Source organism: Haemorhous mexicanus, chromosome Z (genome assembly GCF_027477595.1).
Source record: "Haemorhous mexicanus isolate bHaeMex1 chromosome Z, bHaeMex1.pri, whole genome shotgun sequence".
NCBI classification, from domain to species: Eukaryota; Metazoa; Chordata; class Aves; order Passeriformes; family Fringillidae; genus Haemorhous; species Haemorhous mexicanus.
Window position 1 is genome coordinate 68,367,881 of NC_082381.1, and position 22,961 is coordinate 68,390,841.

The 22,961-nt window shown below is 38.3% G+C and overlaps 1 long non-coding RNA gene across 1 annotated transcript; it reads left to right on the plus strand.

Moving 5' to 3' along the window:
• Positions 1 to 1,100: 1,100 nt before the first annotated feature.
• On the plus strand, positions 1,101 to 22,289 carry LOC132342038 (uncharacterized). Its single transcript, XR_009490376.1, has 3 exons — positions 1,101 to 1,941; positions 2,102 to 2,292; positions 21,063 to 22,289. It is a non-coding gene; the product is annotated as an uncharacterized LOC132342038 (long non-coding RNA).
• Positions 22,290 to 22,961: the final 672 nt, after the last annotated feature.

Here is a 22,961-nt window from a genome sequence, read left to right on the forward strand (position 1 = left end):
TGCAAGCTGAGAAGGAGAAGCACAAGAGGATTTTATAGCACTTTTGTCTCCCATGGAGCCCTACATTTCACACATTCACAGTGCAATGCTCCCTGCTTCTCACTCTCTCTACAAGATCCATGGCCAACAACAAGGGGGGAAAGTTCTGTCCTTCAAAGAGAGTTGGGAATCTGTTTGTGCCATCCTGCTCCCTAGCACTTGAAGACTGTAATAGAGGCACCAATGACCTGGACAAATAATTTTGCAGCCTGTGCTGGTTTTCACTGAGGTAGAGTGAATTTTCTTCATAGTAGCATGAACTATGTTTTGGATTTTTACTGGAAAATGTGTTGATAACACAAGGATGTTTTACCAATTGCTGAGCAGCATCAAGGCCTTTTCAGCTCTTACCCCACACCACCTTACCACCACCACAGAAGCTGGGGGTGCACAAGAGATTGAAGAGGGCACAAGCGGGGACCTGAATTGAACACAGAATGTCCCAGACTATTTGGCATCATGCTTAGCCTATAAAGGTGTGTGAGAATAATGAAAAGAGGGGACATTTAGGGTGATGGCATTTGTCTTCACAAGTCACCATTATATGTGATGGGGACCTGATTTCCTGGAGAGTGTCAAACATCTGCCAGCCCATGGGAAGCAGTGAATGAATTCTCTGTCGTGCTTTACTTGTGTGAGCAGCTTTTGCTTTATACTGATTAAACTGCTTTTATCTCAACCCAAAAGACTTCTTCCTTTTACCCTCCCAATTCTCTCTCTCATCCTGCCCAGGGGAATGAGTGAGCAGCTGTGTGGGACTTAGTTGCTGGCCAGGGTGAAATTAGGCATCAGAGCCCTAGTTTGCATTATTATTGGTAATAGAGATTCATTAATCTATACACAAAAATGACATTTAAAGACAGCTCAGGACAATGAATTCTATGTAGTTCAATGTTTCATCATATTTCACTATTATAAAACATAAAAAGTATAAGAGAAGAATTAACTGGAATATGCCGTGTAGGAAGACTCAAAAGAAGATAATGGAGAAGGGAAGGGGAAGGGGAAGGGGAAGGGGAAGGGGAAAGGGGAGGGTCAAGGCAAGGCAAGGCAAAGCAAGGCAAAGGCAAGACAAAGCAAGGCAAGGCAAGGGACATTTGATCTGCTTACAGATGTTTGTATTCTTTAAATCCAGCTCTAGAGAGTGAGAAGGGAAAGGAGGTTTAGGTCAGAGAGATATAAATCCAAGTGAGAAGAGGAAGGAAGTTTTAATGAGGAGAGATAAGAGCAAGGAGGCAAACCTCATCTGCCATAAAGGGAACCATGGCCCACAAAGGGACAGAGGAGAGGTATTCTGAAGCTGATTTACTAGAGGTTAGCCCTAAAAACTGGGGACTAAGCTGACAATTTCCTAAACTAAGTCAATTATGCATCTAGGAAGGATTTTGTTACCTGTACCTGTCTTTAAATGCTTTTCTTTTGCACCTCAAATTTCTGTTAATCCAGACAAGAGACAATAAAGTGCAGGTGTCAGTGCATCAAACTGCAATCCCAAGGAAGATTAAGGGCTCTCTGGCACTGTGATGGGCTGTATTCATTAACTCACATTATCAGTGTCCCTTGGAGTTGCTACACATGACCATGAGTGTGCTTGTAGCTACAATAATGATGTTTTATTCCTGACCTAAGATTCCCCAGATTCGTCCCTCTGAGATAGCCAGTCCCTGCTGGTGACTGGGAGAGAGAGAGTGAAAATGCTGGGACCTGAGATTCTTCCTGATCTACCTAAACAGTAAATCCCAGCTTCCCAGAGGAACTTACTGCTGGTTTCCTCAAGTGCTGAGGATGGTGAAATCATCATGGCAAGGTGCTGATCTCTGTTCTTCAGTCCTGAAAGTCCTTGGAAAACAGAAGGAATACAGCCATGATCCCAACTGGGTGTAACCACTATGGTATAATGTGGTACGTTATATGTTTGGAAGCACTTCTCTCAGCAGTGCTTCTGGTTCAAGGATCAAATGAGGAGACAGAAAAGACACCTGTCCCTCCATCCTCCACAGTACCCAGCCTGGTACCGGTTGCACAGGAAGGTTATAATCTGTTTTCTCAATCCTGTTCACAGTCTGTGCATCTCACAAGCAGCAAGAGGGAAGCAACATAGCCGTCCAGCATGTTTCGTGGCACACAAAGTGGCATGAGAGCAGCAGGCCTTGTCTACTAAAAACTCACTCAGGTTGTGTGTGATGCATAATGACATGGAGCAGACATATCTGCAAGAAGCGCTTGGTATAGAAGGGCACAGATGTGGATGAGGTAATTTACAGCACTGGTGTGCTCCTGCCAAAATATGGCATAAACATGACTGTCCCAAGACTGAAAGTGGATGGTATGGAAATTAAGTCAGAGGCTTAAAAGAGAAGGCTATAGCAGAGCTCAGTCTTGCTGTGGTCAGGAATGCTCAGGATTAGCAAATGGAGAACACAGACAGATGTTGTTATGTAAACAGATATTCTCTGGAATTTAGACTCATTTTCCTCACCACCACATTCCTCTGAAGTCTCATCTGCCTCAAATGAATCTAGAGAGACTCCCTGTATTGAGAGTTGTAGGACACATGCAAGAATGTCCAGCCATAGCTCCTTCCCACAGCCGCAGATCCAGTGGGTTGTGGAGGCTTTTGATGTTTCGTGTGCAAAAACAGGCTGGTGCCTTTCAAAAGCCAAGCATTTCTGTGTAGCCACAAGAGCAAAACTGATGCAAGCAGCACCTGTGTGCTTGTTTCTCCTGGACCAATAGCAAAATACATCCCTAGCCATGTGTTCAATGCACTAGAGTTCCTCCATTTTATGATGTTTGCTCAGTATTTGCAAATTTGTACATCCTAATAGAACATTTGCACTATTAGGAAAGTGACATTTGTTGCCATTGAACAAGTGATTTGGAGACTTTTCATTTCCCATTTTTATAAAGCCCTGCCCGCTGTACTCTGCATTAAAAATCCTGTACAGACACAAGAGCTTAAATTAAAAAATCACCCATACAGGCAAACCATGACCTCTTCCTTGCAGTCCCTGCCCTCTGACATTGAAAGGCTCTAGCACTGAAGTAGCTAGTCCCGTAAACACACACACTTTTCATAGTGCATTTGGAGAGTTTGGAACAGTACTTCAAATGAGACTGGCTCCTTTAGAGAGAGTTTGTTTTACACACCACTAGCCCCAAGGTGCGTACAGTCACTGACAGACCTTCCACAGCAGCTTTGTATCCACTGCTCCGTGTAACATTAATGAAAGTTTGTGAGGCTTGTTAGGGCAATAAGGCATAGCCCAGCAGGCTGTGCCATGCTGCCGGCGCTGCCCTGCCCCCCAAATCACGACAAGCAACTTAAGGGGTTGTGCTAAGTATATAGCTAAATCAAGCATCTCACTTCACAGAAACTGGATGGCCTTCTCCACTAAGGCCTTCCGTTTCCTAAGAATCAGAAAGAGCTGGCTGAAAAGCATTGTATGCAGTATTTGTATACAATATCAACTCAGCTTACGTAGGAAACACATACTGTGATTTCACCCAGCGGCTCCGTCAGTGCCACCTTTAAAATTTCAGTAAAAACCATGCTGAAGGTATGTGCTTCCCCTGATTGTAAAGTGCATTTATTGTTTGGTGTTGGAAGAAGACAAAAAACAGGTGCCCATCTGCTACTTCTCAAAAAATAAATTGGCATGAATTCTTCCTTGGAGAGACCAGAGAAAGCACAAAATCTCTCTTTTCCTTGCAGTGTTGGCTACCCTAGTATGACCCTCTGAGACCTCTTCTAAACATCCAGGGACCAAACATGGTCCTATACTTCAAGTAGTCTTCTAAACAGTAGAAAATATGGAGATAAAACATTATCAAATCTGAATAACAGCATTTTACATACACTTTTCCTAGGTGTAATTAATTGCAGAAAGGACAAGTTGATTAATACAATTCTCAGTAATTCTAATCAGATGATATTACAGAGGCATGAACATGAATCAGCACTCTATGCTGGTAAGTTATTTCATTAGAGACCAAATGTTTCTGCCTCTGCATAAAATCTATTATAAGACATTTCAGCATTCTTTTTAAAAGATTTTGGGGCTCTTAGCAACCTGATCTAGTGTGTGGCATCCTTGGAGCTAGATGATCTTTAAAGTCCCTTCCAACCCAATCCACTCTAATGATTCTATGATCCTATGATTTTCACTTTCAGGAAGCTATAGGAGACCTCTGCTTATAAGCTTAATTGATTCTTTCAACTGAATTAAGTTCATAACTGATAAAAATTTGGAACAAGTAATCCAAAACCCTCTGATATAATTTTGGAAGTAACAAAAGTGCAAAACAACCTTTTGTTGAACCGTACATTTGCAGAGGTTATTGCAAAATGTGTGACTGCAGGCTGTATTGCAAAAAAAAATTATAATAAAATAAAAGTCACCTATAAAAATTATAAAAATAAAAGTCACCTATCTGCACAAACACCATTTGAGTTTAATTGAACTGAGAGTAGATATACAAGCAGAAAATTTTCTAGTCTGCAGGAGCTACTGATACAAACTGCTTTTTTAAACTAAAGTGATGCTTGCACACATACAACTTCAGATACTGAAGTGTCTCTGCTTGTGCCCCAACACATAAATTTACATGACCTCATTGTAGACCAAGTTCTGGGGTACTCAGAGATTGCCATTCAAACAAAAAATAAGATAAAAATTTTATTTACTCATTTTGCATATTAGCCCTTTTTTTTTACTTAGGAACTCAGAAATCAGAAACTTACACCTCTGATTTACAGTTAGAAGACTCTTGCAAAAACGTGGTTAAAACTCTGGTGATAAATTTCATCAGATTTTCTTCTCACTGGCTGTTTGCATAAAGTAGTGGTGCCAGATACCCTCTCCATCTCACCTTCCTTCTATTTACCAAAAATGTCATTCCCTTCATTCTTTTTTGTCCAAAGTCATGTCTTGCTCTTGTTTTTTGTACTCTGATAATTTAACAAATCCTGCCAAATAAAAACACCCATTAATCCATCCAACCCTTCTATATTCTTATACTTCTCCTTATTCTCTCATTTTGGACTGCAAACTCAGGGGGACACTGGTTGTATTTTTACAGAAACCACCATTTTATCATTTGTTCCTACAAATGCCACAGACAGCAATATGTTTTTGCTGACACTAAGATCAAAGTTAGGTGCTGTCTCCCTCAGATCTTGACTAGTGAAACACTTAAACATGCAGAAAACCATTCAGGGTAGAATAGCACTCAGAGCAATTTTAGTACCTTAGACCTGACTATCCATTCCTAATTACCAGGATGGGATTTAAAGTGTGCAGATGTAAATTGAGTGTACAAAAACCCATCTGGAGTACACTGTTCACTAGCTTAATAAATGCAACATTAAAAATCAAATACATCCCTAAGTACCATAAATCAAAAGTGCCATGCCTAATGGGACAGATAAAAGGACTGTAGTACTCCTTCCAGTATTTTTGTAAGATATATATATGTGTATGCAGAAATCAAATTTTAGACTGTTTGGAAACATGTTTTTAAGGCTTTACACTTTGTTCTTTGAAACATTTTTCTCTGTTCCTCTACCCAAACTAATGTTACTATGGACCAAGGAGGGGCTCCTTCTAGGAAATACAGTTTTACTTAAAGCACAGCAACTAATACCATAAACTCAAAGTATATAACTAGTATCTGGTAATGAGAACTGAGTGCTTACTTCAGCTAGGTGTTACCGCATATGGAAAGCAAAGCTAATATTTGAAATATGCTAAGAGGAGAGCAGAATTGTAGGCTGAAGTTTGACTTTTGAGGAGTAAGTACTTTGTATCAGAAAACTCCACCACTCTTGCAGAAAAGAAGAAATGAAGCCAAGGTTGGCGACCACAACTGAGCTCAAAGGCAGAGGGATAGGGCACAGTTTGGCTGAACAACAGGGGACAGTAACCCTGCAACAGGTTTTAAGACATGCTTTTCTGAATTCTCTACTACCGCCTTCAGTCAAATTTGACATTAAATTGAATTCAAAGGCACGATCTGACTGATAAAGTATTTTTTATTAGATCTTTTTATCATGATCTCAAAAGGCATTTGATGTATCTGTCATACATATGAACTAAATTGCGTGTTCTGTGCAGCACATTTACCACTAAAATAAGCATTCTAGGCCCAGTCAATCATCCTCAAGATAAAATGGTACATTTTGAGGAATTGCTGACAAAACCACAAAAAAAACAGTAAATATGGTTTACAACAGATGTTATCTAGCAGGAAACCAAGGAAATTCCATATTTATGACTGTTGGCTCAAAATTATTTTGTCCTGAAGCATATGTGCTCTTTAATTATCCAATCACACACCATGTTTCCAGTAGCAATCTTCACTCTGTTTTTTTTATCTTTTGGGTATGGGTTGTCAACAGCAATAAGAGCCTATTAATAAGTTTGTGATGTAAATGTATAAAACACTGAAACAGGTTACTCAACGTGAAAGGATGCAGGTATTGTCTGTTTGTGTTTAAAGTGCCAGGAGTGAGGAACTTGAAAGGGTTTAGAGAGCTGGCTTATGCCTTTTCACCGCTGTCCTTTGTCAAATAACTTCAGCCGCAGTATTGCTGAGGTTACATGTACTCATATGAATGTAAATAACTATATAAACAGAAAAGGTTTTGCTTGATTTCCATTCCTTCTATTTAAAAGAATCACTTGGTGCAATTAATCATTTAATCAGGTCACCCAAAATGAGGGTTTAAGCCTTTTTTAAGCTTTGCTCCCAGAAAAGATCCCTAAATACATGAAGAACATTCTGATAGCCCTAAAATGTCAACATGTCTTTAGCTTCAAAGGATAGCTGGAATATTTAGCTATTTTCTACTGAAATCTACCATCTAAAATGCAAGCTCTCATATCATTATTAAATAAGAAATTCTTACCAAACATAATAAACCAAACATATTAATCTCTTTCACACTTATACGTCAGATGATTGATCCCAAAAATGTTTAATGTGGCTAACAGAAGTAGTCCCCTCACTTCATCAGGTGTCTTGCTCAGATGAATCACTATATTCATGTTATTTAATTTGCACACTTTTCAGGATCATTCCCAATATTTTACATGTCATCCATGGCTACTATAGCTCTGTTGTAAACCATGGAGTCATATCTCATTTTCCCACCATTTTCACAAGTATTTACCCCATCTCCATATCCTGGGGTTCAAAAACACCTCAAGGGGTATCAGTCAGAAGAAATATTGTTGTAGGCTTGATATGTATGCCTTTTTTTCATTGCCATCACATGGGAAAACAAACACATTCCATGCTGAAATTAATCAAATTCAGCAATCTTTCAGCAGTAGCGCTCTAGCATCTTCTTTCACTGCTTCATCAATCACAAATAAATCATGATAGCTGGTGAGGCACTGGAGGATTGACATGGCAGTGTGTCAATAGCTGTAACTGAAGTATTGTTGTTGCCTGGTAAATTATTAGCAGAGGGGATTGTTGACTGAGCATCAATTCCCCAGAAGTTTGGAGCCATTAGGGCACATCTTTCAAAGCTTATTGGCCTCAGAAGACTGTAACCACAGTTTAACTTCAGCAAGGGTCTAACATTTGGACTGGGCTATCCATATCTATGTCCAGATCCAGGCCACATTCATTGATGGGCTGTCTCTCAGCATGCAGCTGGGGAACCATCACCAAATAGACAAGTTACTAATGCAGTTCCCCAAGGAACCTATGGCCCTAGGACAGGTCACATTTTTTAATCAATGACTTGGAAAAAACCGAAGTCATTACAGACAACATTTCCAATAGTCACAAAGACTGATGGAAGGCCAAATAAGAGAACACGTCCTTAACCCCATGTAATTTTAATGCCCGGAAGCTAGGCACAGACAGCACATTTAATAAAGCTAAATGTAAAATCACACAGTGTCCAAGTGATGATTGATGACTGATCTCCTTTGTGCCCATTAACACCCCTATGTGATTACGCGCTGTCATTTTTGGCTTGCAAACAACAGCCAGTATTGAGCCGTATGCACTCATACAGTTATGGAAGGCATGACTGACAGAAGACAGGTTTTCTGAGTCCTGTAGATTCATCAAGTGAAAAGGCTTTATGCAGAACTGAAAGACAAGGCTACTCAGCTAGAAAGAGTTCAAGGAGAGATTTATTTGGAGCTAGTCATTAGCAAGTCACATTAAGGTCATGCCGAAGCCATCAGTGCCTGAATGATCAATTAAGATGTGAAATGATCAGCTACTCAAAGCAAGGCTGATTATGTATAATTACCCCATAGAAGTTTCCTTAAAATGTTGGGAGTGTACAAAATGAAAGACCCTTGTCATGTGGCCAGGTCACACTGATTGCCGGAAACAAAGTAGAAAGGAAAAAATTTGGCCTCAGATTAAGCAGGGATGTATGGCTGTTCTGTTTCTGTAATTGAACCGTCTACCAGGGATTTCACAGAAAAATACTTGAATTTTCTATCACCCTAGCATGGCTGAAGCTAAGGACATTTCCATGATATCTGCTGAATACCCACTGGACACCCAGACATGCAGTCTTTTGAGCTGTGAGAATATACATTTTGCAGTACCTAACACCACAAAACATGGCTTCTGCATTTCTATCTGGGATTATGCAATAGTTAGGAATCAGAGAAAGTGCATTTTCACATTTTAGAAGGGATCTGTATGAGAATAAAATCTTCTGGTGACATTCACCAGTTAATTGAGCCTTTACTAGGAGTGTAGTAGTAAAAAACATTCCTGATTCTTCTCGGAAACATGTAGTAGTACATCTAAACCCAAAGAACATAGGTGTGTAATATCTAGAGAAATGCAGTTTGGGTAGCAATAATTGAGTGAGAGTTCCAACAGCCAAAGAGAAGCATTAAATATTGAAAAACTTGGCCTGTTTTTATAGACTGCAATGGATCAATCCATTTCAACTAAGCATAGAGAAGGCTCACGGGCAACTTGATTGTACTGTGCAGCTACTCACGTGCACTACAGTAACAGAATCATAGGGAGACTATCAGCCCATCAGACAAATATATCACAAGATAAAATAGCTGGAAGCTGAAGGGAGGGAGTACAAATCAATAATAAAATGTTATCTTTGTTTTAAATGAATTATTAATTTAGGAATGATTGCAAGGATTGGGTTTTGACCTATCACTGATGACTTTTAATTAAAATTTTGGTGTTTTACCGCGAGAGCCACTGTAGTTAAACAAGAATTTGTTTATTTAGTAATACAGCCTGTGCTGTAGAGCTCAAGCTACATACCTACAGATTGTTCCATTCTAAGCTTGAAAACTAATCTTCTATATCTTCACTGTTTTTTTTTCGTTGTTTTTGTTTTGGTTTTTTTTTTGGTTTTTTTTTTTGTTTGTTTGTTTTTTTGCTTTAAATTAACAGGAAAAAGTGAGGTTTTTTTCTGTGTGGGAAACAGAAATTCTAAATAATTTCTTAACACATCACTGAAAAGTGATCGTATTTCTGCTGCCAAATCTTGACATTTGTTGAAGAGTTTGATCGTCAAATGCTTTGAATTTACAGAGGAGTTTGTTTATTTGTTTGTTTGCTTTTCCTGAGTGAAAATGTTTCTGTTTCTGCAAAGTAACTCAGGTTTCACTAAGAAAACTGTCTTTTCTTCTTATCAGAAAACACAAGTCCATGTGGACAACCCTGCTCTGTATCCATTCCATCAGGCTTTGTTTCTCTGCTCCACTACCTTGATTTTAATGAAACCTGTCCTTGTGCTTCTGCTTGCTTTGAATTAGCTATTCTTCACCCAGTCAGATTGATTGACTTTTTTATCTCATGACTGCCCAAGTATGGAACAAGCTTCTTTCACAGCCATCTATACTACTTACAAATTGTTTTCTGGTTTATTTCCATTTATTCTTGTAAACACCAAAGCACACAAGACTGAACTCTTCAAACTTTACCGTTCTATCCTTTTATTTAAGAAAACTCTGCTGATTTCCATGATTATTCCCTCAAAGTAAAGACCTCTGTTTTTCATTTTACTGCTTCAACTTATGCAAAGCAGGATCCTCTTTGAGCTAAGTTGATATTGAGGGATAAACTCTGCCTTGTTTTTTTTTTCACTGCATATTATCATTGGGGAAAAATAGTCTGTAATCACTCTATCATATAAAGTATACTAGTCATTTTTGCTTAATTTAATCAAATTCACAGTATGTGTTGTGGATTGTTTTCAAATCTGTTAAAATATTACATCATATAGTATATTTAAATACTTGACAACAAATGGCAGGACTTTGATTTCTAGTAATTTTATAACTAGAGGAGATTTTATGGTATTAAATACCATAAATACTTTCACATTTTATATTTCATCTTATGAAGGGATCAGCTGTGATCCCTAAGAATTAATCAGCATTTAAAAATGAGGACCAGGAATTTTAGTATATTTTAATATAAATTTATCTCACACAATTAAAGCTAGTACACTTGATTTTCTAGTTCTTGTGTCTTTGTTAACTTCCATTCCTATATCAGAACTGTGGCATTTTTCACATCCCCCCATTGTGATGTATTTTACATACAATAATTCTCTAGAGACACAAGACTGAAGGGAAACCTTGAGATGTCATTAAGTCTATTATTGCTTTGCTCCAGAAAGAACAATTATACCAGTGTCATTTCTGACAGGTGTTCCACTAGTTGGTTCTTAAGGACTTTAAAAGATGGAGATTCCACCAATTCTCTTGGCAATTTATTGCAGTGCTTCACTTTCCTACCAATTAAGCTGTAGTTTATACCCATTACTTTCAGGCACAGAACATGGAAGAATGGATTATTCCCTCTCTTTGCCAACACCTTTTATGTATTTGAAGGTTGTTTGGTTCCAGCCATCCTTTCCTTTCCAGGTTACATAGCCCAATTTGTACAATCATTTTTCATAGATCACATTTTTAGTCTACTGAACCTTCCCATTTTTCTCTACTGAATTCACTCCAACTGGTCCACCTATAATTGGAAAATTGCTCTGAGTGAAGCCTTTAAATGCTGAATCAATAGGAAAAATTTCTTCATGTCTTGCAGGCTACACTTGAGGTAATAAATTTCATTTGATCCCAAAGAGCTCTGGACTGTTTTTCATCAGTATGACATTCTTGAATCATGTTGAGCCTATCTACAGTTATGGCCAGTTTTAGCCCCTGTGTCCTTTCCTATAGAACTGCTGTTTAAATTACTTTTATCCATCCTGTCTACAAAACAGACAATGACTGCTTAATGTACATGTACCTATTGAGAGGCATCTGATTATTTTCAGATTATGTCTCCAATTTGTCAAGATCCATTTAGATTGTTGTACCATTCTCAGTATATTCATTGCTAGCTTGGCTCCATCTGCAAATTAGATAACCATACTCTGCACTCCATCATCCCATTTATTAACAAAACCATTGAACAGGAAAAGGGTTAGAAATAAGTACTACTCTATAAATCCTTCTGTTCTGACAGTGACCAATTGATAAACACTCTTTCAGTATTCTTTTCAAATTCAATTTCTAGTTCTTGATCTAGATTCCTCTAGATAAGAAGTCACTATGTTCCTTTAGCTAGCATGGGACACACTGACGTGGAGAATCCCAGAAGTCTTTCCAAAATCAAATGCAGTGTGTCTGCCCTTGGTTCATACACTATTTTCCTGCCACTGAAGGAAATTCAGCAAATAGCTTATTGTAAATATCACATATAATTGGTGCAAAACAGAATGCAAAGCCTGACTTAGTGAAATCCTTTCAATGGATTGTGATCCCATACCGTGTTTTTCTTCCCACAGAGGAGTTGCCTACTCCCAAAACTTATTGTTTTTTCTGTAGTGCACTGCAAAATGTCTTGGGAATCTGAAGCACTTTGCATGCCTTGATTAATAGTAGGGATGTTTCTGCTGCACCGCTTTTAACTTCTCTAAAATGAAAACAAAAATATCACTAATTCGGAAATAAAATAGGTAGCAAACAGTACATAGCAGATGGTTTTAAAAAAAACTGATAAGGGAAGCTAAAGGTGACAGAAGGCTTTTTGGATGGCAGGGCTGAGACCAATAAAAAATCATGTCTAAAGTCTATTTTGAAAGAAATGGAAATTGTATAAATGGCACAGGCTCATTGGTCAACAGAGATGGTAGATTTATTCACAATAGTACAGGAGCAGAAATGTTTATGAAATAATTCCATGCTGTATTTTAAATAAAGTGAGATTACAAAAGGATGATTCTTGTATGATGAAGTACTTTCTAGCCTATTTGTGACAAAAGACATTAAACAGCTACTGCATGTAATAATATTTAAAATATCAGGCTGGGGAAATATGCTTCTAATTCCTAAAAATCACCATTTGATAAACTCTCTGGCTCACTTATCTTAACACCTACTGAATTCTGGATTTTCTATGAAATTCCAGAAGACTGAAAAAATGACAATGTCTTGCCAATAGTTCAAAAGGGCAGAACAAATGCAGGAGAGGAAGATCTACTAAAGAAGCAACATATGGTTTAAATAGGTAAAGTTTTGCAGTGTAACACATTTCCATCATTTCCATTTATCAAAATTACTTTAAAAAATATAGAGGAATCTGAATTTTTTGCCCAGTTAAAACAGATGGCAGGCACTGCAGTGTTTCCAGTCTCCAGCTTCAAGTTTTGAGCGAGGCTCAAAATGAGTTAAAACAAAAAAGTAATCGAGCTGTCTCTTGTAAACAATTATTCATACCAAGCAACTTGTCACAGCTCCATCAGTTGTATGAGAGGTAGACCAGGATTAGTTAGTATGTACTTGGCAGCAGTTACAATACTCTACCAAATTACAGAAAATGCATATCCTCCTGCTGATCTATATTTGGTTATGTATTGCATTCTCATATTTATGCTTTTGTGTACATCACCATTCATCAGCTGCCTTCAAGATAATGCACTCCACATAAGCAATCATTTAGTATTATCATCAGGTTTTGTGCTCCTACCTATACAGAGATGTGTTCTCGGAATCTCTGCTGGTCAGAATGACCCCGATACACGTCAAATGTCTCTTTTCCCTGCCCAGCAGTTGAAGAAAGAGTCAAGATTCCTTGGCTGTGGTTTTTAAGGTTGTTTATTTTCTGCTTGTCTATAACATTCTTCCTCTGGCCTGCCGAGATTCATTCAGCAGGTCAGTCAGAGGCACACTGACCACCCTTCAGCTGGTGCCAACATTTTATACTACAAACTACTTTATTTACAGTTATTTCTCAGTACCTACACCCTATGTTAGACAGTGTGTTCCTACCTTAAACCAATCCAAAAGTGCCAACATCACCCAGAAGATGGAGGCTAGGAAGAAGGAGAAAGAAGGACAAGACACACTCAAATCCCTCCATCTTGCCTCCTGAACCCCCATTCTTAAAACCCCAAAATTCTACTTTTCACCCTGTGATAAACTAACTACCATTCTGCTTAAACTTTCTTGACTTGTAGTTCTTCATAAAAAGGTGGTAATTTGCTCCATGGGTTAAAATCAAAGTCACAGGTGTCTTGGACTCTGTGCCAAGGTCTCTGAGCCCCCTAGCAGGGGCTCGAGCCATCCAGGATATCCAGAGAGATGTCCTGGGTTCCGACAATATGCAAATTTAAAATTTCTCTATTATTGTCAGAAAAGCCTGATTATATCAGGGTTTGCATGACAAAGCTGTTGGACCTCTTGTCCTCAAGAAGTCAATTGAAATGCTTCAAACTGAGACCAGAGACAGCAAAAATGACTATTCCTGAAACTTTGGTAATCAGCTTTGATAGATAGTCTTAAGATGCTCAGCTAGCTAACCTTTGAGTTCAGCTGGAAATAGGACAGGACTAGACATCAGAAGTTAAAGCAAAGTCCAACCCAAAATACTTTCAAAACCAAACACAAACAACTCAGAAACTCAAATCCAGCTATTGAGCATTCAGCTCAAAGGTCTTAGATGAGAGTTTTTGTGCATTTAGTGTGTGGCTGATAGCTTTACTTGCCATCAATTTTTAATTTTTTTTAAATCCATACATTATGTCTCTTGTAACTAGCTGTTTCATCCCTCAAAGCCTGTGTCATAAGCATCTAGCTTCATACATCTTGACAAAAACACATCCTTGGAGTTCTGGGCAAGAACACTGAGACTTCAATTCATCTCACCCCAGAAGCATTCCTACAGCATGATTCATCTAGTCCCAAAGTAAGCATCTAGACTAGGTCAGATGAATCAAGTCTTAACCCCCTATTTCTTTCCCTTTCCCCTAAAAAATGGATAGCCCACCTGATGTCCAAGTCTTCATTTTGGATATCCATTGGGAGGAGAGAAAATTCTAAAACCTATGCTTCATGAAGTTGAAACAGGCTGTGTGGTTTTGTTTTATCGTTATTTCCTCATCTCTAACAATCTTAATATGTATGAACAAACCATTAGTTTTCTAGATCTGTTTGCCAGAACAGATAGTTACCTATTTTAAAGGTCAGATGTTTGGTTCAGGGTACTAGTGTCTGTATACCTTCCCCAAATGCCAAAGCTTTAAGCAGTTGTTTACTAACCATGACCAGAATCTCTAGACACCTGGATAAATAGGTTTATTAATTGCAAAGATTGCAGTTTCAGGTCAAAGTGGATCAGCATTTATGCATTTTACAGGTTTCTGTACAAGATAGAATGTAATTTCTCTACACTGGCATCTAAACCATTTTTGACTGCATTCTATATTTCCGTTTAAGTCTCACTGTCCTCATAGTCATGAATGAAGGACATAATACTTTGTTTCACTTGTAAATGTCAAGCAGTGTAGTGTTATCATCTGTGTTACCAGTAACACTAATAACACTGCAGACTAGACTGCTCTGTCTTCATCAAAGGCTATGCATCAGTTGAGACACTGTGCTGATGATAACCTGAGTCAGCTATCAGGGAAAAGGGCTCTGTAATATGTAGGTCACTACCAGGGTTCATTTCAGCAAACACCTGCAAATTGCACTTCACCAGAAAAAAAAATTCACGGTGGCAAAAAGAAAAGCAAAGTGCAGAGAAGATATATGAATGTATTTATATCCTCATGCCCTACCCATGCACACAAGAAGCTCTTGATAGCTTTTTGAATATCTATATAATCCCAGTCTTCCCACAATTTTAGATTATTTTTGCATTGATTTTTTCAGTGGCTTCCAAGCCACTGAAATGGCTTCCAAGTCACATTTTCATTCTGCCTATTAAAGCAGTATAAACATGCTGATGTCTATGCCAGCAATGAAGGACACTGTGAAACAAGACCTGGAGTTGAACTCCAAACACAGGTATACTGGAAAAAAATTCCTGAATATTAGCAGAGTAAAAACCTCATCTATTAGTTCTCATTTAACATCTGCCCTGGACACAGAGGTGGAGGGAAGAGTCCTCTAAGTGACCGGTTAGATTCACCAGCCCTTCAAACAAAGGCTTACCTCATTGTCTGTGCAGTAATAAATTAATCTAAAATATTCCAATTTTAAAAAAAAATAAATTAATTTGAAGCCTAATTGCAATTATTTGGGGTTTTTTTCCTCACTGTAGTTAGTGGAGTGGGAAGTTTATGAAAAAGAGAAGTGTTGCTCAACACTGAAATCTAATTAGCTCACTGTGCAGCACATATTCACAACTAGTATGTTTAAATAATGCATCCCACTTCTGATTGTCTGTCTTGGCTGCTGCCTTGGTATTTTCCTTATCTATTTTTCTTATTCAAGGAGGATTCATTCAGGGCACCCACTTGTTTATACATACTGATATTACACACTTTAATATAAATTAATGTATATTAAATTATTTTTTCGTATTAATTGAATCTTCCCCACTGGAATCACCGTGCTCTATTTTTTTCATAAGCAGATAAATAAAAGAAATATCTTGAGCTACCATGCACCATCTGGATAAATGTCAGCTATATCCCTACCTAGAGGGTTTGGCGTTTATTTCTCAAGAGGGCAGGTGTTGGTTTAGCTTTCCTTGCCTACAGTTTGCACAGCTGAATAATTTAAAAAGGACTCAGTGCTGAAAGATAAAATGAAGATTGAGTATATTGTTTCTGGCTACAATCCCCGGTGCTGTAGGTGGCATTTTCTGCAAATACAGCTTGAAGTAGAATTGCTAGCAAAACCAGAGATTTGAATCATCATAATTAAGGCTGTGTCAAATGGGATTTTTCTTTGAAAAAGAATACATACATAAATAATACTAAGTGCATAAGCCACCAGTATATATTTAATCTATGTATCAGTTGCATCACTAAATGAATGGTCATTCCGTGAGTTCACTAAAATTCCTGCATCCTAAATATCAGCCCAAAAGAGCAGCTGTAGAGAAATGTTCTATGAAAAATGTTCTCTGTAAATATTTATTGCCTTTGAAAAATACTGTATTTCCCCATAATTAATAAGCTGGCAAAAGGTGTGAAATTCCATCATTACAATCAGAGTTATACATAGGAGGTCTGATATTGTTGAGATTCCATTAAAATGGATGCAGTGTAAGCATATAATACAGGGCTTTGTCAAAATCAAAGGGTTTGCAGCATAAATAAGAGAAACAGAAGTTTGGAAAGGTCAAAGTGAAGAAAGAATTTGCCCAGGGCCACACATAATTAAGTGTTAAAGCTCTAAATTGATTCAGGATGCCTGCACTAACTGAATGATGTGCTGTCTTCGTGTTTGACAGTGTAGGGGAAGGTGTGTCTTTTGAAGAAAGACCATGATTGTGCACGGTGTGCTAACCTCTGAATTTGTCTAATAAGGGTTTGGTCTCAATTTTGTGGGCCACTCAACCCTGATTTTTTTCTGTGCAAAATTCAATCTTGGGCAAAATAGACTGCATGTGTGCAGCTGCACACTGTTGTTCTTCAGCCTGTGTCTTCCCAAAGTGTATGTACTGCTTTATTAACAATGACAGTAGTTTGTAATTGAATATTCAGATAAATTCTGCATGAGGTCAAAATGGTTTATCTACAATCAATCTCCAATTGATTTGCCTGCACAGCAAAAGTATTTGCATATCTCCTCAAACACTGAGCTAGGAACACACTGAACAGCACAATGAAGCATCCCTCAAGAGCCAGTACAGAGGGGTCAAGGTGAGGGTCAATACAATACCCACTACAGCAGCAGAGAAGTCATCAGTTTGAATTTATTCTCATCTGAGGGACAACCTAATTTGCTCTCGTATATTGAGGGAGGGGAGAAAAAGGGAAGAAAGAAGGAATAGGTGGAAATGATGAAAATGTCAAGGAAAATAGACTTAGGGAAAGAGAGAAGATGCAGAAGAAACTACAACTGTAAATAAAGCAGGAAAGAAATCCCTCCAAAAGCAATATAATGTTCAGCAATGTCAAGTACAAGCAGCCTAGTTGCCCTTCTCTCTGAGCACTTTTCCTGCCTTCATCTCCAAAATGCACAGCTCATGATGAAACTTGAAGAGGCCTCATGACACCTTCCAAATACCTCTGTACGTGAACAAATACCAGCTATTTCTGTCACCGTGTCATTCCTGACAGATATTTATCTAACCTGTCCTTAATGATGTCCCCAAATTGAGGCTGAACATCAGTGTCTGCCTTAGATCTTAACAAAGCATTTCCAGTGTCTAACTCAGTGGTTTAAAATCTTTTTGTTGCAAAAATACATTTACCAACATTACCTGTTGCAGCTGCAGATCAAGTCAAATGAAACCACACACCACACATTACTTTCTTAATTACCCATCACAAATATTTTGATACGTCCACACAGCAATTTTTGCAATATGTGAAGACTAAGCCCAGCTAATTTAACCAATTTTTTTCTTAAGTAATGTATTCTAGACCATCCAGCATTTGAATCCTTTTGAATCATCTGTAGTCTCATACAAACATTTTACTAGACTGAGACAATACTCCAGTGGGATAGAGCAGTCCAGCTGTGGCATAGCTGGTCTCAAAGAAAGAAGAAGTAAAATTTTGCACATCCCCACAGTCTGGAGTTTACTTTATTCACTGCAGAATATCTGGGTTTGGGTTTCTTTGGCAGCCAGGGAAAGTATTGTTGGCTTTTACTCAGTTTGTGATCCATAAAGCTAACATCATACAAAGATCTGCTACTGAAATAGTTGCTCTCCTCTTATTTGTGCAGCTGATTATTCCTGCCTAAATGCAGTTCCTTATATCTATCCCCAGTGAATAGCATCCTATTTATTTCAGACCATACCTTCAATTTGTCAAGATCACTTTAAATTCCAATCCTGTCTTCCAACATACTCTCAGTCCCTTGCAGATTAGTGTCATTAGCAAATCTAATAAGTATGTTCTCATTCCTTTCATTTTTGGCAATCCCCTGAGATTACAGCACAGTTATGACCTTGTTAAATTGTAGGGATAAGATACATACTTTTCTGCAACACTTTAAAGCAGCAACCATCAATCAAACAGACTTTGAGGATATTTGTTCTCAAGAATTATATACAGGTCTCCAGGAAGACAGGGTAAGTCTACACTGCCTTTGAAGGAAATCCCAAGGCCAAAGTCAAAGTGTTTTCTTTGGCTCCATTATTGAGCCTTCCTCACAGCCCCAAACTTTCTCAGACACCTATTCATGCTCAGGTACTCTATTCTCATACCGGTGAGGTCCCGTCATCAAGTGGATGAGCATGTCCAGGGCTCCTCCACTTCAGAATACACATCAGCTGCCTTTGAAGTGTTTTGCAAAGGCTTCCTTAGCAATGGGGAAGGTGCAACAATTGAGATGTGTCAGGGAGCCAAGTCTCTAACAGAGCAAAAGAATTTTCCCCACACCACAAAAAAGGTTGTGATTATGTGCTGGCTGTAGAAGTGACCAAAGATGCCAGATGTGACCCACTCTTGAGTCCCCATTTGCGCTAGTGCTGGGAAAGAACTTGTCTACCTGCCAGGAAAACACAAAGCCTGAAGTTCAGGGAAGCACTTCTGCCTCAGCACTGCTGAGGTTGCGCCTCAAATCCTGTGTTTGGTTCTGGACTCCTCACTGCAAGAAAGATATTGAGATGCTGTAGTATGTCCACAGAAGAGCAATGGAGCTGGTGAAAGGTCTGGAGAGTGACTCATATGGGGAGAAGTTGAGGGAGATGGGGCTGTTTAGTCTGGAGAAAAGGAGGCAGATCAGGGGTGAACCTTATTGGTCTTCACAACTACCTGAAAGGAGGTTGTAGCCAGATGGGTTGTAGCCAGTTCTTTTCTCCCAAATAACAAGCAACAAGATGAGAAGAAATGAGTCAAGTGTTCAGGGGGAGGGTTAGATTGCACGTCAAGAAAAATTCCTCCACAGAAAAGACTGTCAAGCACTGGAACAGGCTGCCCAGGGAAATTGTTTAGTCCCAATCGCTGGAGGTTTTTAAAAGATGTGCAGACTTGGCACTGGGAGACATGGTCTAGTGGTGGGCTTGGCAGCACTGCATTAGTGGTTGGACTTGATTATCTTCAAGGTCTTTTCCAACCTAAATGACTCAATGATTCTACAATTAGGATTCAATCCAACTCTGACCCCAGCAGCAAGCTGTGGGTATGGTCTGCCACCAGCTCTGACAGAAAATGACTGGAACATGCCCTGCCAGTGGCCTCTTCTCATAACAGCAATGGAGAATCAGAGAGTTTCAACAAAGTAATATCTTAAGATAGCCTTTCTGCACAGGAATGTCAGCTTTTTAGGTAGTTAAAGGCTGGCTAATATTACTGCTCAGTGCTACAGGCAGTCTAGTTTTGCTAAAATACTATTCTATTAATACTAAAATTACTTCTTCTTCCTCTTCTTCTTCTAGTAATACTAAAATTCCTTCTTCTTCTGCACATGAAAATGTTTCACTCTTCCAAAAAGCTAATCCCCAGTAATTTTTCTTCAGCTGCTATAATTCCTAGATTTAGATAAATTTCATCTCAGATGGACTTTAATTCATTGAAAGATGTCTATTATATTTAGGCTTTTGTGTCCTTAGTTGCTGCTTATTTAAAGCAAAGGAACGCACAATTTTATTTACAAATTGCAAACTTAAAACTGTGCCAAACACCTCCATTTACTTAATCTACTTCAGTTTAACAAAAGGTCTGAGAAAAATGAAAATAATGGGGGGAAATCAGCCCACAAAACTAAAGAAGTATTTATTTGTAAGATTCTCTTACTCTCAACGCCACAATGGGAACCATGAAAATGCTGAAATATATCTGGTAACATGAGGAAAAACTTCACAGAAAAGTGAATGGTGTAGTCAGTTGCTCATCATGTTCAAATAAACATCCTTGAGAACATCTGGTATAAGCTAAATGTGCTGCAAATAGACTTGCTCTAAATTGCTGAGGTTAAGCTAATTAGACATTTAGTTGTCCATCCCCCACTTTTGTTTTCCAGTTAATCAACTGAGCAATGTCAAGGGTCAGAAAAACTCACTCATACATACTCTGGCGGACGGAACAGACCCCTGATAGAGGAAATTAGCAGATGACTTTTTGATAGAGGGAGCTGGATTTCCTTTGCTGGAACTAGAATGAACTCAGCGTTAATAGTTCTTCTCATGGAAAGACCCATCATAATTAGTGATCATCATTTATCATCCTCAGAATTTCACCAACAGGTCCTAATCACTACTTTCCTCAATTGCTCACAGAAAAACAGATGTATGTTAAAAGTGTTGAATGCAGGAGACCACTTTATGCCTGGTAGAAGGTATAGAGTGCCTGTGGCATATTTACACAATTAATTTTACTTTTTGTCATACTTAAAATAAAAAAAAAAATTGTGCCTATTTTGCTCTTTAAATCACGGCTGTGTAAAGGCATAGTTTTTGAAAGAAATTGAAGAACTACTCTTAAAGTGTGCTGAAACTCTGGGGGGAATTTGCTTATAATTCCCTTCATTTGTATTTTCCTTCTCTTCCTCCACATCTCCCATATTCCAAAATCTTTTCTGACACAGGATATATTTCTCATCATATATTTATTACGTGAGATTATCTGCTCTCTCCTCAATCTATTTCAGCTCTATCCAGCTGGCAAGAGATGTTGAAGAGGTGCAGATGAGGGCTACAAGACTCCCAGGCATACTCCTGTATGGCATACTGGATACTGGGATACTCCTGTACCAGCATCACCTGAAGAAAATCAGAGTTGGCACACCAGACATGACTCCCAGTAATGCCATTTTCTCTTTCTGTTATCTCACTTTCTGAGACTATAACACAAAGATGACATTCTTCACTGCTAAGGAAAGCCAGACTCCCTGAGCTGCTGGAGTTGAAGGGGACTTCTGGGTCATCTTGTCCAAAGTCCTGGACTGGATCCCAACTTCTCAATTCTTTAATCCAACAACCAGGAAAGAGAAAGAAAAAAAAAAAAACAACCCCACTTTACTGGGTTGATATATCTGTTTGTTACATATTATTTAAAATTATGAAAGAGGAGATATTTATCCATTTATCCATCCTATCTCATGTAACTTCCTTTATTCTTTATCCTCTGCACAGTGGAAACAGCTGTGTGCAAAAGTCAGGTGGGCAAAGGAAACGGAGCCAGCTCCATAGATCCTCAGGGCCAACTCCGGTTAAATCCTCACTTATCCCTTCAGCCACAGGGGCACAGCAAATACAATAAAATGAGTTAGAAGGGTGCAAAGTTCATAGATAGGTTTATATATGTTTTTATGACCAATAAAAACTTCCCCAATAATGAGCAAGTTAATGATTACATTATCTTTAGACTGGGGTGCCTAACTGCCTACTAGACTGAACAGTGAGTTCTAGAAGGAGTTTATAATGTACTAAATGTGTCTATTACGAAAATCAGCAAGTAAAAGCTTTTTTAAATTGAGACATGGGTGTCAGCAATCTCTCTTCTCACCCTTCATGTCATACTGCCAGTTTACAGGAGGCTTAGTTACATCAGGTACTTTGACCTCCAACTCTTTTACTGAGGATTTTATACCAGATGGTTAGATAATACGCTTTACATGCCCTGCTTCATGTATTCTTCTTCATTTTAGCAGCTTATTATGAGCTTGTAGTTCTTTTATTCCTAATACTCTTTTTATGCATATATTGTCTTGGATTATCAATTTATGTCATTCATTGTCAATATTTTCATTTTCAACAAAATTATTTTGATCCTTCACAGAAATATGTACACAGAGATTTCCTGCTACATAGCACAAGCTAGGAAAAGCAAATAAAAATACTTTATTTCAAAAAGTAATAAAGAACAACATAATTCAGAGATCATTGCCTGACTGTCTTTACATTTTGATGTGCTTGAATCTTGTCTGATTAGCAAAAATGAGATTAAATATGCCTCCAAATTGAAACAGGATGGAAGTTTGTATGTATGGTGTCACCACCTCGTCTTACTCTATGGAGGAAAAATATGTCTGAAATTATTCAGATGCAATAACATTTAATGCCCATGTGCTTGTTCTAATGAATTCATTATTTCCTTTGCACTCAGTTTTAGCAGTGATATTGTGTTAGAACACAAAATCTGTATTTTCATTTAATTTCCTGCAGGCTTTTTTGTTTGGCTCATTTATCTTTCCTTATCCCTTGAAACCATCTATAGTAATTTAGTTCACTGCAGCTAGACCTTTTGACAGAGCCAGAAATAATCAGTTCCAGGCACTGCTGATTCCAAAGTCAGCTAACAACTAACTCATCATGATTCTTACAATTTTATGATTTTTAGGTTAATGGAGACTTTTGGACAGCATTTCTTTCTCTTTTGTCCTGTCATCCATTCTCTTTCCTTTCTACTAAATCACAGTTTGAGTAGTGGTACAAAATCAAATCACGCAGAGATACAACAAAATAAAATTTTGAGCTGTTATTTCCAGTCCTAGTTAATATCTCTCAAAATATTTCCTTCCAGAGTACAGTAGTGTCACTGAATATAT